Source organism: Panthera pardus, unplaced genomic scaffold, assembly GCF_024362965.1.
Source record: "Panthera pardus isolate Hobbes unplaced genomic scaffold, ASM2436296v1 HiC_scaffold_2, whole genome shotgun sequence".
Taxonomy (NCBI): Eukaryota; Metazoa; Chordata; class Mammalia; order Carnivora; family Felidae; genus Panthera; species Panthera pardus.
Genome location: NW_026526765.1, coordinates 22900540 through 22916240, shown reverse-complemented (window position 1 = coordinate 22916240; position 15701 = coordinate 22900540). Strand labels below are relative to the sequence as shown.

At 32.5% G+C, this 15701-nt stretch overlaps 1 pseudogene; it reads right to left on the bottom strand.

Moving 5' to 3' along the window:
• Positions 1–15701, bottom strand: part of LOC128778373 (annexin A11-like) — a 124689-nt pseudogene that overhangs the window by 72256 nt on the left and 36732 nt on the right.

Sequence of the window (15701 nt, the reverse complement as noted above, 5' to 3'; positions counted from 1 at the left end):
CCAAGGGTCTTGCGATGTATCCCCCGCAGGTAAGAGGGGACTACTGTAAATATTTGTTAACCAGTATCATTTTGACTTCGAGTTTTTCCAGTTTGCAATTACAAAAATAGTTTTCATTGCCTTTCTGCATCTATAAAACATCTTCTACCTCTATCTTAAATACCGTATGATAAATATTACCTTCAATGGGGAATATAATTTTAATTCAAGTGCTTTTGCTTTGAAATTTATTTTTTTATGTTTATTTATTTTTGAGACAGAGAGAGACACGGAGTGCGAGCAGGAGAGGGGCAGAGAGAGAGAGAGGGAGACGCACAATCTGAAACAGGCTCCAGGCTCCAAAGCTGTAGGCACAGAACCTGACGTGGGGCTTGAACTCACAGACCGTGAGATCATGACCTGAGCCAAAGTTGGAGGCTTAACCGACTGAGCCACCCAGCACTTAATTCAAGTGCTTTTAAATAAAGGGCCTCTGATACAACTTTATTTTTTTTTATTTTCCATAAAAAATAGGAATTAAAACATAATGATACCTTTGGTTGATTTAAAAAATAAAACATCTGTAAAAATATCTAAGCTTGATTATTTGAAATTCCACATGATTCTAAAAATTAGTTGATGGATTCTAGTGAACTTCTGAGATTTAAGTATGACCCCGGGGGGCATTGACTCATACGTATTAATAAGTATTTTACCTTCAGTCAAGAAAATCTAAAGGATCTCATGGGGCAACAGGGACATATTTTCTGTTTCTCTAAACCAGGAAAAAGAACAAATCAATTTGCATTTTGAAATCTACAGAGAATAAAAACTGCTAGTTAGATTGTTACGAATTCCTCTAGGAGCAGTAGGTTGAAGTATTCTTTGCAATATCATATGATGACATTTTTATTATCGGAAACTATTTTTGCATGTGCAAATAAAAATATGTTCTGTGCTATTGCTCTCTCACTGTGAGTAGTATACTTAGAAAACTGATTCATATTGTTATCCTTGAATCTTTACTGCTTACCACAGGCTGCTTGTCATGTGTAAGTCCTAAGGGCTATTGCAACTTTTATTGCTACTTACGTACTGTTCAGATTATATGAACGTATAAGACCAATTAAGAGAGTCCTTTATTTCATAACTTTGGGTACATTTATGGGAAATTTGTTTTAGAGTTGGCAAGAGTGCATCTATAGATGTAATTTAAATTAAACATCTCAACAGAGAAGTATTTTAATGGGATATTATATAGTATGCTAACTATCAGTAAGTTGTGCGAGTAATAATAAAAAAATGTGCTCTATGCAAATTTAACCTATTAACTAACCCAGGCACATTAAATCATTACACGGTAAGAATCATGGAACATTTCTGCTGCTTTTTTCATTATGGTTTCCAAAGTTCTGTTTCAGAGAAATAATACTATCAACCATCCCTATACATTTTTTAACTGATGAAGCGTTTTTATTCTCCCTTGTATTTTCACACTCTGTAGTGGGGTTCATATGTGTTTATTAACTATATTTTGCCGATAAGGAAATAGATCTTAAGATATGAAATGATTTGCCTACAGTTACAGAATTAATACAATTTGAAATCAAGCACAAATCTAGGAATATTTTTTGCTCAATTATTTCGTGCTTTGTTTTTCTTTCCATTTCCAATTTGCAGTATTTAGTCCTTACCATTTTAGCTTTGGATCACTTACAGTCCTGCCTATTCCCCTGTGTGTCTTCAATTTCACATTTGCAACTTGTTTATTTCCTTTGGATGCAATCATATTTAGTCATTTGTGTGGTGAATCTCCTTCCTCAACCCTGGCTTAAGTTCCAATAATGGCCCCAATTGTCCTAGCAAACCTACAAAAAATTGAAAGTCTCCATTCACACTTGTGCTTCTTCACTCCTCATTTTATTTCATTTTCCACTACTCTTCTCACTTATTGCCATATTCCACACCCCCTCCCCTATCTACACCCAGTTTAAGTTTGGTAAGTTTGGCTCCTTGATCAGTCTTCAAACTTCTTCCACCACATTTCCGTGATGCTGCATACTTTCTATTATTTCTTACAAGATTTTGATTGTACTTTCTATGTGGCTTTAAATTTTTTTTAGTATTTATGTATTTATGCATTTATTTATTTATGTTTATTTTTGACAGAGAGAGAGAGATAGAGCATGAGCTGGGGAGGGCAGAGAGAGAGGGAGAGACAGAATCTGAAACAGGTTCCAGGCTCTGACCTGTCAGCACAGAGTCCCCGCGAGGCTCGAAGTCAGGGACCGCGCGAGATCATGACCCCAGCGGAAGTCGGACGCTCAACCGACTGAGCCACCCACGTGACCCTTTTCTATGTGGATTTTATTGGTGCTTCTTGTTACATTCCTAAACGTGATTTCCAAGATTCCATTCTAATGTATCTCCCCTTGTCTTGCTAGTTCAAGAAACTGTCACTATCGTCCGACGATACCAGATTGGTCACAAACGCCTGTCTCTTGTTCAATTTCTGTTACTTAGATGACACTTGAGGGACCTTATTTGCACTACACTTAGTATTTTTTGTGTATCATTATTTATACCGCACATTTGACACTTTCTGTTTCTGTATAAAGTATTTCCAGTTTATTCCCTTTTGATGCCATGTATGTTGACATTGTCTTTGCTACCAACAAACATTTAAGTATGTCACGTTAAGAACTCTTTTCACTGTTTTAGCATAACGAGTGTGTTCTGACACAAAAAAATTACACAGTTGTTACTGGATAATTGATTAGGTAACATTTCTTACTGGAAAATTTTATTGAGAAACATTGGGATTTAGGTCTTAGTGGAGTTCTTTATTAAGCCTGTAATGTTTCGAATACTTGCATAAATTTGAGTACTAAAAGGTTCCATCTGAGATATAATCTGATTTATATCTTCTAGTATTTCATTTACTTCACCATGGTGACACGTGAGAAATCTGCTTATGCCTTGTTTAGAGAAAAGCTGTTCACGTTTCATGCCTATAACAGGCATCCAAAATGTGTTCGACGTCAGGAGATTTCATAATCACTAAAACTAGAAAACCAGAGAATAAATGATCTCTTCTTCAATGAATTATCAGAAGGTAAGTGAGAAAATTTCATTATTTTAGAGTGATATGTGGCACATGAGAATTAATCACACAGTGTTAAGGAAATGAAAGTGGCTACATGCTAAATGTCTTCTTAATTAATCAATTTTAATGTCTGTTGTATTTTAGGTAATTTTATAGATCTCTTCTCTGGATAGTGAGTGTAAGGACTATTCACAGCACTACATAAAATCTATATTAATTATAAGCTGAATTTATGTAGAAAAAATATTATATAATTCATATCATACATGCAATCAAGCTTTATCCTGTTAATATTATATTAGGTAGATAGAGTTATTTTATTTATTATTCGTGTAAGGAAAACTAGAGCTGAAATATTTTTAGTAAGTTATCAAATATAAAAACATTAGTCCATGAATGAGCCAGGACTAGAATTCATATTTCCAGACTCTGAATCCAGAGCTTTTCTTTGGAAAAAAAGAGTAGAAAAAAGTATGACACATTTCCCACAAATATCTTTTTCCCTTTTCACTTCCTAACTCTTAGGACTTTCCTTCTATCATACTCCATTGCAGAAGCTTATCTGTTGCCATTGTAACATCTTTTAATTGTTAGGATTTTTTTTTTCCTTTTATCTCCATAGGTTGTTTAAAACAAGTCAATCTGGCCACTAAAGTTCTAGCTCTGTCTTCACTGGAAATGAAGCCGGCATCACGCAGGTGGAAATAACAGCAACTGGCCATCTAGTAAAGTTATAGCTTTTGTTTTTAAGAACGATGACTAATGCTATTTAGAGAAATTAAAAAAATATATGAATATAAGCAAATGAAAATGGCATTATGTTAATCAAATAAAAGCTGTAGTTACTTATGAGCACAATCTTTTGTTTCTACGAGGAATAATTAAGTGTTTCAAGTGAGCTTTTCAGGTTAAAAAACAAAACCTTTCCAAAGAGCAACAGCAACTTACTTTCTAGCTACTTAGATGGAACTAAAGAAAGAAAGTCAATGGCATTTAATTTCAAAAGATATTCCTGACAATTACTTATGGGCAAGACAGTATTGCTCTACCAAATTGAAAAACAAATTCAGTGAAAGTTCTTTTCCAAATGCTTTCACTATTTCTTAAGTTAGAAGAACATTTAACAGAAAACACTTCTTTTGACAGAATTAAAAAAAAAAAACCTTAAAAAAGGCAAAACAGTAGCTGTAAGACATTGTAAGGAAACGAAATAGTCACATATCTTGAACACGGGGAAGGTGGGGCTTTTGCAGCACAATTGAAGAATGCTAGGATAGGATATTTAAAATGACTCAGGGGGCCCCTGGGTGGCTCAGTTGGTTAAGCGTCAAGATCTCCCGGTGGGTGAGTTCAAGCCTCGCGTTGGTCTCCATGCTGACAGCTCAGAGCCTGGAGCCTGTTTCAGATTCTGTGTCTCCCTCTCTCTCTGACCCTCCTCCGTTCATGCTCTGTCTCTCTCTGTTTCAAAAATAAATAAACGTTAAAAAAATTTAAAATGAATCAGAAAGATTTGAACAAAGCATGGTTTTGGAAATACAAACACAGGGGTAATTTTTCTTTTCCATCAAAAATAACAATAAGCTGTTTATATGCTCTGAACTAACTACTTAGTTATTATGGGATCTCTGTGGGGATAAAGGTAGGAAGTGGAAATATAAATGCATGAAAACATATCAAGAAATTAACACACCATATTTTTAAAAAATTAAGAAAAAAAAAACAGATCCCCAAATTAGACTTTTGCAGGAATGTGTCAGTTGAACGTATACATGATATAGATATAAATTAAAATAGGCTGTCAGATTTAATATAAAGCAATGCCTTTGTAATCTGTTTTGCCAAATACTTTTTCTTTGATATTTGGCTTTTTGCCAGCACAAGAGTACCTGTAGGAATAAATCAGACACACACACAAAACACATTTAATTTATATAAACATATGTAGAGATACTTACAATATTTCTAATAAACAGTTTTACAGTTTAGGGACACAAAATGCCCTGCCTGCCTGAACAATGCATAGCATTTTTAATGGTCTTTTAACATGACATTAATGTCATGACTTGAGGATTACTTGAATGTGGGCAATTAACACCAATCTTAGATTCTGTATCTTGTGGGAACTTGATACTTCGCAAATATTTTAAGAAGTCTTGGTGTTAAATGACTCTGACAGTGTCATGCAAAATTCACACATTTTATTCACTGAGAAACACTGAACAAAAAAAAGTATGACTACGAAAATTGAAGGAAAATAATTGAAACCTTTAAAAAGAACATTCAACAATGTACCACTCATGCTAAAATAATTTCTAAGTAAATACTCTGAAATACAGATGATAAATAAATCTTGAAGATTCCTAGAGAAACTCAAGCTAAAATACATATCCTTTCCAACCAAAGCAATACTTATAACCATTAAAAAATATCTTCAGATTTTAGGCTAAAATTTAAGCTGACTATGAAGCACACAGAAAAATGGATAGCTAGATGATAGATAGATAGATAGGTAGATAGATATGTAATACATAAATACATACATACATAGATACAGATATATATCTATACAGATATATCTATACCTATATCTATCTCTATCCATAAAATGAGACAGAGAGAGAGAAAGAGAGAGAGAGATAGATAAAGGACACCAGTATCGAAGAGAGATTTTCTTTGGGTAGTGCTTTTATAGTGGATTTAAGTTGTTTTCTTTATCTTTTTCTATTTTTAAAATTTCCATTGTTCCTAAATAGAAAAGTATTATAAATATAATATATAATTCCACTTTGTTTGCAACAGAGTTCAACTCTCAATAACAATATTTATCAGCCAAATGTAACTTAATTTTTTAAAGTTTGTTTGCTTGCTTATTTATTTATTTATCTCTACCCCCAACATGGGGCTCGAACTCATGACCTCAAGATCAAGAGTCGCATGTTCTTCCACCTGAGCCCTGCAGGAGCCCCTGAATATAAATTACTTTATATAAAAAATGACACTATATCATATCACCCAACTGTCGGGGGGGGGGGAGGGAACCATGAACTATGTTTAAATTAATTTAAAAAAATAATAAACCTTGCTACTCACCCCGAAACATGTTACCAAGAGCTGATAATGCAAGAAGTAGTTCCATCACAAATCAGTACAATCACAAATCATACAAAGCATATCTGCTTTCATTGGATTTAAATTGCAGCCCGAGTGTAAATGTCTATTTCATTTTTTTTTTCTTAACAACATTTTAGTATATCTGGTATGTCATTTACAGTTGCTTTTCTGTTATATCTCAATCTTTTTGGCTATGATATCGGTAGTCCCTGGGCCATACTATAATTGCTTTACAGTATTCTCCAAGGTCCTAAAAGGTTTATTTTCTATATACTTTGTTTACTTTAGATTAGACCTCTCCTAGCTTCCTCTCCATTTTCAACAAGTTCGATTCAGACATTATGTGAATGTAGGCATATTATATAAATGATACTTTGAATTATATCAATAAACATTATAAAATTATCTGGGTCACTTTTGTTGTACTGATGCAGATTTTCCATTATGTCAGAATCAATCTCCCTAGATAGTTCTCCCTGTTCTGTCTATCTCAATCACCTGGAATGGTGCTAAAAATCTATCATAGAGATGGTCTGGCCAGCATACTGTTTTAGCAAAGGTTTCTCATACTAATATAACTTTAGACAGGTTTAATTTCACTAAATCTGCTTTATCTGTAAATGAGGATAATTATGATAATCACTACATAAGAATGTGGTAAGAACTGTATGAGCTAAAACTTTAGAAAACACTTAACTTAGATCTTGGCATATTGTAAACACTAAATCAACATTAGATCTTTGTATTAGTAGTTTTTTCAGTTGACATTATCGAATATGATTCTCATATATCTGGAAACTTCAAAATTTGACTTCTGCAAGTACCTAAAGTCACATGGCATCATGACAAAACATGTCAATCATAACACGGATTTTTGAAATCAGCAAATGTATCATTTGTAGAGTTTATTGAAAAAAATGTGGGAACCACACTTTTCCATTCCTGAGAATTAGAATTTGTTTCTAATATAAAAGAGAATTTGAAGTTGTTTCTAATGTGAAAACATCCATAGCTTGTTTCAATGTTACATTATTGTTCCAATGTTACATTGTTTCCATGTTACATTATTATCTTTAAATGTATTCTGGTAAACGAACTGTAATTGTAAGCAGGTGTCACTTGATCCACCCTGACCTTCGAAATTCTATTAAATTCAGTGTAATCAGTGTAAAGTTCTTTATGCTTGCAAGAATCCCTTCATTTCTTTGACATACTCCTCCGTTATTTACTTATCCCTCTATGTGTTTTCTTTGAACCCTTGACCTTCTTCACATCTCATTTGCTATGGCTGCTCTCTGGTTCATGGTCCTCTAAGTTGTAATGCATAGTGTTTGTCTCTCTTTGGTCTTGTGTTCAGTCTTAGTATTGACTCACATGGACAGACCTGTACAAGTAGCTTAAGAACAGAGTTGTGTCTTGTTCACTGATTTTTCCCAGTATCGAGAATAATACTTGGCATACTTTAGGCATTCAGAGATGATTTGCTGAATGATATCCGAAGGGTGAAGCCTTCTCCAAGGGTGAAGTCAAATAACTTCACCTCCTTTTCCCTGTCACATCACTCTTCTCAACTTGCATTCCAGTTCAAAAAATGTGACACTACCCACCTATCGCTAGCTCATACCATTCCAAAAACTGAATGAACTTAACGATAGTCACTAAAGTATAGGAGGAAAATTATTTTAAAAGTTTAATGGATTTATAGCGATGCATTGCATTGTATGTGTACATGTTTATAGCATGAATGTAAACACACCTGTTTATTATTTTCTCGGCTAATTGAACTGATTATATCTCTTTAGGATAAGGACATGGGACAGGAGAACTAAATTGAAATTGCTTTTTCTCCCCCATAATGGCAATAACAGCAGATGCATAAGGGTATTGTGCTTTTTATTATCTACAGGGTGTCATACATTCAATAATCAAAAAGAAAGGTTTGTATTTCAAATGCTAATTGAGAAGAAAAATAAAGTTTTCTGCTTTTCATGTGTATTCACTTTCAATGTTCTCATTTCTGTTCAAGTAATTTATCTTATTTCGTCTGCTCTGGAACACTGTGGTGTCATTGTCACTACCATCTAGGCTGTTTATGTAAAGACACAGTAGGGGAGTACACTTGTTGGATCATGTAGAATTATGTTAAAATAAGACAAATAAACGCCCACAGGTAGTTCATCAAGGTGAAAATTAAGCTGTCTTTCTAAACTAGAAGTTGAAGAATAAGGAAACAACATGAAAATAAGGACACAAAGGTGTCTGTGTATAAAAAGAATATGAGTGTATCAGCGATACACTAAGTATGAGATATAAGTATAATGAATGAATACCTGAAATGTTAAGGCAAATGCTTGTCTATTTCTTTATCATAACTTCTCTAACGTTACAAAAAATGTTACATTGAGATTTAAAAAATATATAGAATATACTCTAGTCCACATAGAACTGTAAATAACCCTCTTTTCTAAGATCCTACTAAAAGGATGAGAAGTTATCCCAAATGTGATGAACTAAAATAACTGTGAAATAAAATCAAAATTGGCAAATATTTTGGACACCCCCAAAATGATAATTTTATTAATTCTTCAGAGTAGAAGCTTTTCCTTATAAAAAATGTATAGTAAATCCTTTATATGATTAAGAAAATACTAGATTAATTAAGAATAACTACATATAACAAAAACTCACAATATTCTTGGCTTAAATAAGATGAAAGTTTAGTTTTTACATAAAAGAATTCCCAAATCAGGCAGCCCAGAGTGGGTGAAATGACTCTCAAAGTCATCAAGAACATAAGTTCCATCTATGGTTCTATTCTGCCTACCTCAGCAAATGGTTTTTAACGTCAAAGTCGTTCCAATGTCCCAGACAACTGTTGAAACTGGCATCATTATCTCTGCATGGAGGATGCAGGAAGAGAGCAGAGAGGATAAAGTATGTGTGTGCTTAAAGACTATTTCTAAAAGTCCCATTAAACTACTTGTGCTTATATGCCATTCGTCAGAATTGGAATATTGCCATATTCTGCAGAACTTGAGGAGGAAGACATTAAGGGCTATTTGTGTAGGCAAGGAAAAGTCTAAAAGTCTTTAGTGGAGTTTTATTACATTTTTATTTTTCAAGTATTTTTTTCATTTTGCCCATATCTATTGTTTTCTTAAAATATTATCATAGGATTATTTCTCAAGACCATTTTACCTTTAAAAAATTATTGATGTTAAGAATAAATCATCTGAGTTCTAGTCTCTGCTCTGTCATGTACAATTTATGTGATTTTAAGAGATTATTTTATGATGCTAGGCTTCAATCTATTTAATCTGAAATATCTATGGTCTCTAAATTTAATTAATCATAATATAATTTTACTGCCTTCTATATATTTTTCTAACAATGACATATGTAAAAGAATTGCATATTGGTAGACGTTTTTCTAAAATGCACCACAACTTCAATTCTAGATGTTAATCTATCGATGTAAAATTAAAAATTATAATATTAGACATATTTAATTGTAACTTATCCTAAATAGTTGATAATTCTCCTAAATTTTCATTTTCATTGTGATCTTCTTACTCTGAAACCCCAAATGAATTTTATTAGTTTTCTTAATAAGCGATAAGTAAATTCATTTACTTACTCATTTTTCAATAATCACTTAGCACCAATGTGACTGCTATTTTATTTTTTTTGTGAAACATTATCTTTATGTTGACTACTTTTCTCCCCCTTCAATTATCATCTTATTGTTACACTAAGTCACTCCAGTTATGAATGTTAAAAAGTTAAAACTTTTTGTTAGTTTTAGAAGATGGAATTTTCCAGTACAATGATGAATGCTGCCTTGATTCAGAGAAGATAAACATTATCTGAGCTAGAGAAAAAAAAAACAAACTTTTTTTGGTAATATTATATGTTTTAATATTCTCTCATGTAGAATTCCCTACAAATTTTACTGCCTTGAAAAGTCATAAAATAATCTTTACTAAAGAAAATAAAACATGCAGCAATTTCTAAAAGACTGGTTCTTTGCTTGTAATAGATAGTAATGTATTAGGCTTTAGCTAGAAGTCTCTTATGAACATATTAGTTTGAAACTCTAGCCTCTCTTTGAGAAATGAAACATATTAAAAATGTATTCTGAAATAGTTCTTTGATACAGGCATTATATCCAGAGGAAACAATATGTTTGATATTGATGTTTGATATATATTGAATAAAAGAATTTTCAAAAAGATGTTACAAGGTAAATGGTAAAGCCCCATCTACACGTAGAATTCTATTAACCAAGGCTGGGTCCAGATCAGCGTTGCACATTGGCCTGAGTGGGCTGATGTATGTATCTCACTTTGTTCTGAACATAATATGCATAAATTAATACAAATTAGAAATTGTAGAAAGACCTAAAATATACTCTCAGGAATACATTTACACCTGTCTTGTAAATTAATTTTATTATCAGACTATGAGCAATATGTATTATTTTTTTTAATTCATGTACATATATATTTCAGTTCTTAAATATAGACACTGAAATATTTCAGCATAATTTTCATAACTATCTTTAAAAGGCTGATTCTGGAAGATTTAGAGACTAAGAGTCAACATTTTAGAGGCCCTTTCCTTAAGAGTCATGATAATATATAAAATGTCAAAATCTAAGTTCAGCGGATAAATGCTTGTGGAGAAATGTTAACTTCAAAGCTATTTTTTTTAATGAGTAAGAATATATATTAGCTTTGTGAAGTTGGTCATTTAAATAATCCTGCTATTGCTTCTGTAAGAGTCATAGCTTTTGGACTATACTCTTGTGAAGGGAAAAATTGTTAAAAACACTGAATTTTGACGTGTGGGATGAAGGAGCATTGCAGTGCTGGAATAATCTCTGACAGAGCCAAGGCCTATAAGAACATTTTCATTAACTCACTTATTTTCCCTTTGGAAGCAGAAAAAAAAATAATAATTAGCGCCGTAGACGGATTGTCTTCCCCAAGTTTTCCTCTCTATACTATAATTATGTGGCTCTGGGATGCGTCCTGATAGAGAAAATTGGGGCTTAACCACTGACTTACTTTGACTAAAGTAATACGGTTGTACAGTTCCAGCTGAGGCTTTGAAACGGAAAAAACAACCGCCAGCTCTCCTGAACTTGCCGAGTAGGAGCATGCCCCACGAAACCATCGTTCCTTCTGCCAGGGAACCAGAATGAGGACACGTGGATCACACGAAACTCATAAAGACTCATAAGAAACTAACAACGTGAATAACCTGGCAGAAATGGATGAATTCCTAGTAGCATATAACGTACCGAGACTGAATCATGAAGAAATAAAGAATCTGAACAGACCAATAATTGGTAAGAAGATTGAATCACAATTTCTTTCCAAGTTTCGACTCTACTCTCTTGGGTGCCTTCTTAGCCAAAGTTCCTCAGTTTCCAAAAGTGCTGTGAATTCTATTTCTAGAAGTTAGCACCTAGTTATTAATTTTATGAGAATGAATGACTCTTGTCCTCACATTTTTATATCTTTATTTTTCAATGGGAATTATAAATGGTGTTAAATATATTTTTTATTAAACATTAAACTATGCTCATTTTATTTCTAAGAGACTTAAGCCATATTATGAAGTCTATTACCAATGGTTTTATTCCCTAGCATGATGAGCCTCACCCTAAACACAAGAAAACAAAAAATATTTTTAGTTCAGATTGACCATATTTTCAAATATGAAGGAAAAAACTTCGGACATTGTTGTTCACACGCAAGAATTCACTTTTATGCTGTCAAAATGTTTCTGTAAAATCCTATTCTGTTTTCTGAGAGGGAGTTTCTCCTGTTGTAGTTGAACTTCCTAGAGGTATGCTATAGAATTAACGAATTAGAAAATCTTCCAAAATGATCTTAAACTTACAAAAAATATTTTGCATTTGCAGTTTTCATTTTGTTAGAAGACAATTGTGACCTCAATATTAATGTTTCTTACAAGGTAGTCAAATGTTGAGACAACTGACTTTACATATTTTTATAAATTTAAAGTGTCATCTCTCAATAATATACACTAATTATATTTCAAGCAAGTAATTTTTTAAAGAAGACAGATGTGTTTGACATGCTAATGTTCTCTCTACATAACATCCCCAATGGCAGTAAAATGAGGTTTATTTTCACGATATCATATATAAATGACTTAAGCAATAACACAGTTTATTACTTACATACCAAGTATTCCGGAGGCATGGGAGTTCAAATAAATTATTTTTATCTAAGAGGGCTGATTCTGGAAATCCCAGAGAGGATTCCACTTACATGGCTTTGGCAAGTATTAGTTGATTGAATTAGACTAATTCCCATTTACCTCTGTAGCTAGTGAAGGACCTAGTTTCCTTAAGAACATTGCCACAAACCTTATCCCCCAAATCCGGATCTACTAGTCAGGAAGAAAATTGATTGAGCAATGAGCAGTGTCTGAAAACAGCTTATTTTGGAGATCTAAACCTAAACATCTTTTAAACGTGTAAACTAAATTAATAGATTAAATTTACTCCCATTATTAGAACTATGCTCTTTCGAATGAAAAAAATTGGTAATGTTGATGTAGAAATATATGTGCATTTTTTTCCTCACGGACGGTAAACTCCTATGTACTATCTCTTATTAGTCTCAAGCAAAATCATGTATGTAAGATTTTAATCTTCAGTGTAAAAGCAAAGTTTCCTTCCTTCCATTTTTTCAATTAACCACAGTGTCTAATAAATTTCAGAGACCATCATGGTAGTTGCTATAAACATTTTAATTTTAATTGAATGGCTGACCAAAAATAGGAAGACTTCATTATTGAAGTAATTTTTATTTAAAAAAAAAAGATTTAGTGTCAGAAAAAAAATGTTTGGTGTGATCATATAAAAGTATAATCATGGACACTGCTTTAAAATTGTTATTTTACCACCTACTTTATTTTCTGGAAATTAATAGAGAAACAACTTCTACAGCTGTAACTGAAGGATACAGACAGTTAAACAGTGCACTGAAGTTAACTCTTGTGGACAAATATGAGCCTTTATCTTCCAAGTATGAAAGATGCATGTTAAGTGGAAAATATAAACTATATAACCCAAAATAGAACCTTGAAACTGCATTTTTAAAATTATTGGGTCATAGTGGCAGTGAGTTGTATAGGTTCTGTTGTTTTAAATCTGTGTTAGTGATTAGTCTGATTTTCTTATTGTAACCTTTTGATCATTTGCTGCTATGCAATATTTTCAGTGAATAAAATGAAAGTTGTTTGACAATTTGCAACAAGAGACTACTTTTTTCTTTATTGATTTGTAGGCTGGAAATACTTTCTTTATCTTCAGACTACAAACACTTATACATATGTATATACATACAGGTACACACATACATATTTGATATATACTATTTCTTTAGAATATTTTTTATTCTAAATTTATTATAATTTTGTTTCTTTAGTACATATTTTTTTTAATAATGTATTTTGACCACGTGAAGTATATTGGACTCTAAGTTAGGTATTTCAGATATAAAGTTAGGTGGGATACACAAGACCGCTGGCACTAATGGATTAAAGAAAAATGTGAAGCATAAAGAAGTAGCCAGAACATTCCGGGTATTATTTAGGATATTTCATATGACAAATGAAGGGTTCCTTGTGAGTGCAAACACCAGACTTAGAAGGCTTTCTGGAAGAATCTGAGGCTGAAACGAGGAAGTGACACACTTTGAGGTATGGGAAGAGGGAAAAAAGAGCACATTATATGAATGAAACAGTGTATGTAAAACCTGAGATGCCATACAAAACTTGTTATATTTAAGGATCTGGAAGATGTTCCTTGTAACTTGAAATAGAGTTTGAGTGAGGGTGTGGCGTGACAGAAGTGTATTTGTAAAAGGATCCATGCTCGAGGACATTAACAATTCTGTCATGGAATTTATCCTAAAGCTAAGAGAAATAAGGAGTCATAAATGCATCTTAGAAAGACCATTCTGATTGCAGTGTAAAACTGAATGGATGAATACCAAAGAGAGAAGGGAAAGCACTTTAAGAGTGTATGTGAGTAAGCCAAGAAATAAATCGTAGCTTGCTCTGATTGGCAATGGCAATGAAGAATAGACTAATATATATATATTAGTTGTGAAATTTATAAGGGATAATAGTTTAAAAAGCCTGAACACATAAAACTTAAGAGTTATAAAATAAAAACAATAAACTTAAAATATGTGGGGCATTTTTAATAGACACACACCACGGTAAAATATGTGAGTATCTCCAAAAAGACATAAACTTTAGACAATTCGATATGAAGAAAAACGGCAGTTCTAAAGACCAACATTAGCCTGGGGACCAAATCCACAAGAGATGTTGAACTATTGTAGCAAATATATAGAATGAGAAGAAAGAAGGACCTAGGAGTAAACCATGAAAGTCAGCATTCTAGAAATACCTTAGTTGGCATCATCATAGCTTTGAGTTAGGCATTACTCCTTGAAACTTCTCTTTTCTTCCTATGGCGTCAGTGACAATACAATCTAATGATGTTTTTCTGTCTATCCTATCTGTATATTCAGAAAAATGCAAATCTGAATGTTATATAGCTTATAGGTTCAGATATAAAGGTAGTACTATAGTGCATACGTTTATTATTATTAGCAGCAATGCTTAAATCGTTTACTTTTTGAATTCTAATGGAGGTTTTTAATGAATCAATGTAACTATTTGTACTTCTATACCATTTCTTTGATTTCTTATTGTGTGATGTTTAATACACATGCTATTCTTATGAAATATCATTCTAGTGTATTAGAATATTGAAAATCCAAGGTGGTTTACTTTAAACCATGAAAACCCAGATAGAAATTATAACCATTATTATTATGAAATACAGAAATTGATCTGGGATAGCACAGGGAGTTGAAATTATTATCACAGTGCTCACAGACCGAGTATACCAAAACAAATTATGATAAAATTTTTATTAAAATTAGATTGTGCTTTGGCATTTTAGTAGTAGGATTACATTAATAAAGTTGTTTTATTTAGGAAACTGAAAAAGAACTGATTGAAAGAGTAATAGTCAAAACCATTACAGGACAAGTTTATTCTTGGCTACAAAATTTCTATGTGTTATAAATTAAATTTTGAGCGTAAAAATGTGTTTAGATAGCTAAAGATATCCGTATCAATATCAATACCGTTATAGATATAGATAAAGCTACCTACATTAAAATATGTCATTTACAAGGTCCTCTGAGATTAGAAATTGAACTGAAATACAACCAGAAAAAGTGTAAATAAAAAACCTAATATATGCTACCCTGATATTATCAACTTAGTATACCTATTGATAAGCATCTTCCACTGAAGGAGGAGTGAGATTTGCTTGGTTATAATACTTTTACTTTTAGCTATCCCCAAACTTTTTATCGCGCAAATATGATGGGAAACACAGTAATTCTTTTTTTCTGTCCTAATGGAAGCTTTTGAAAGA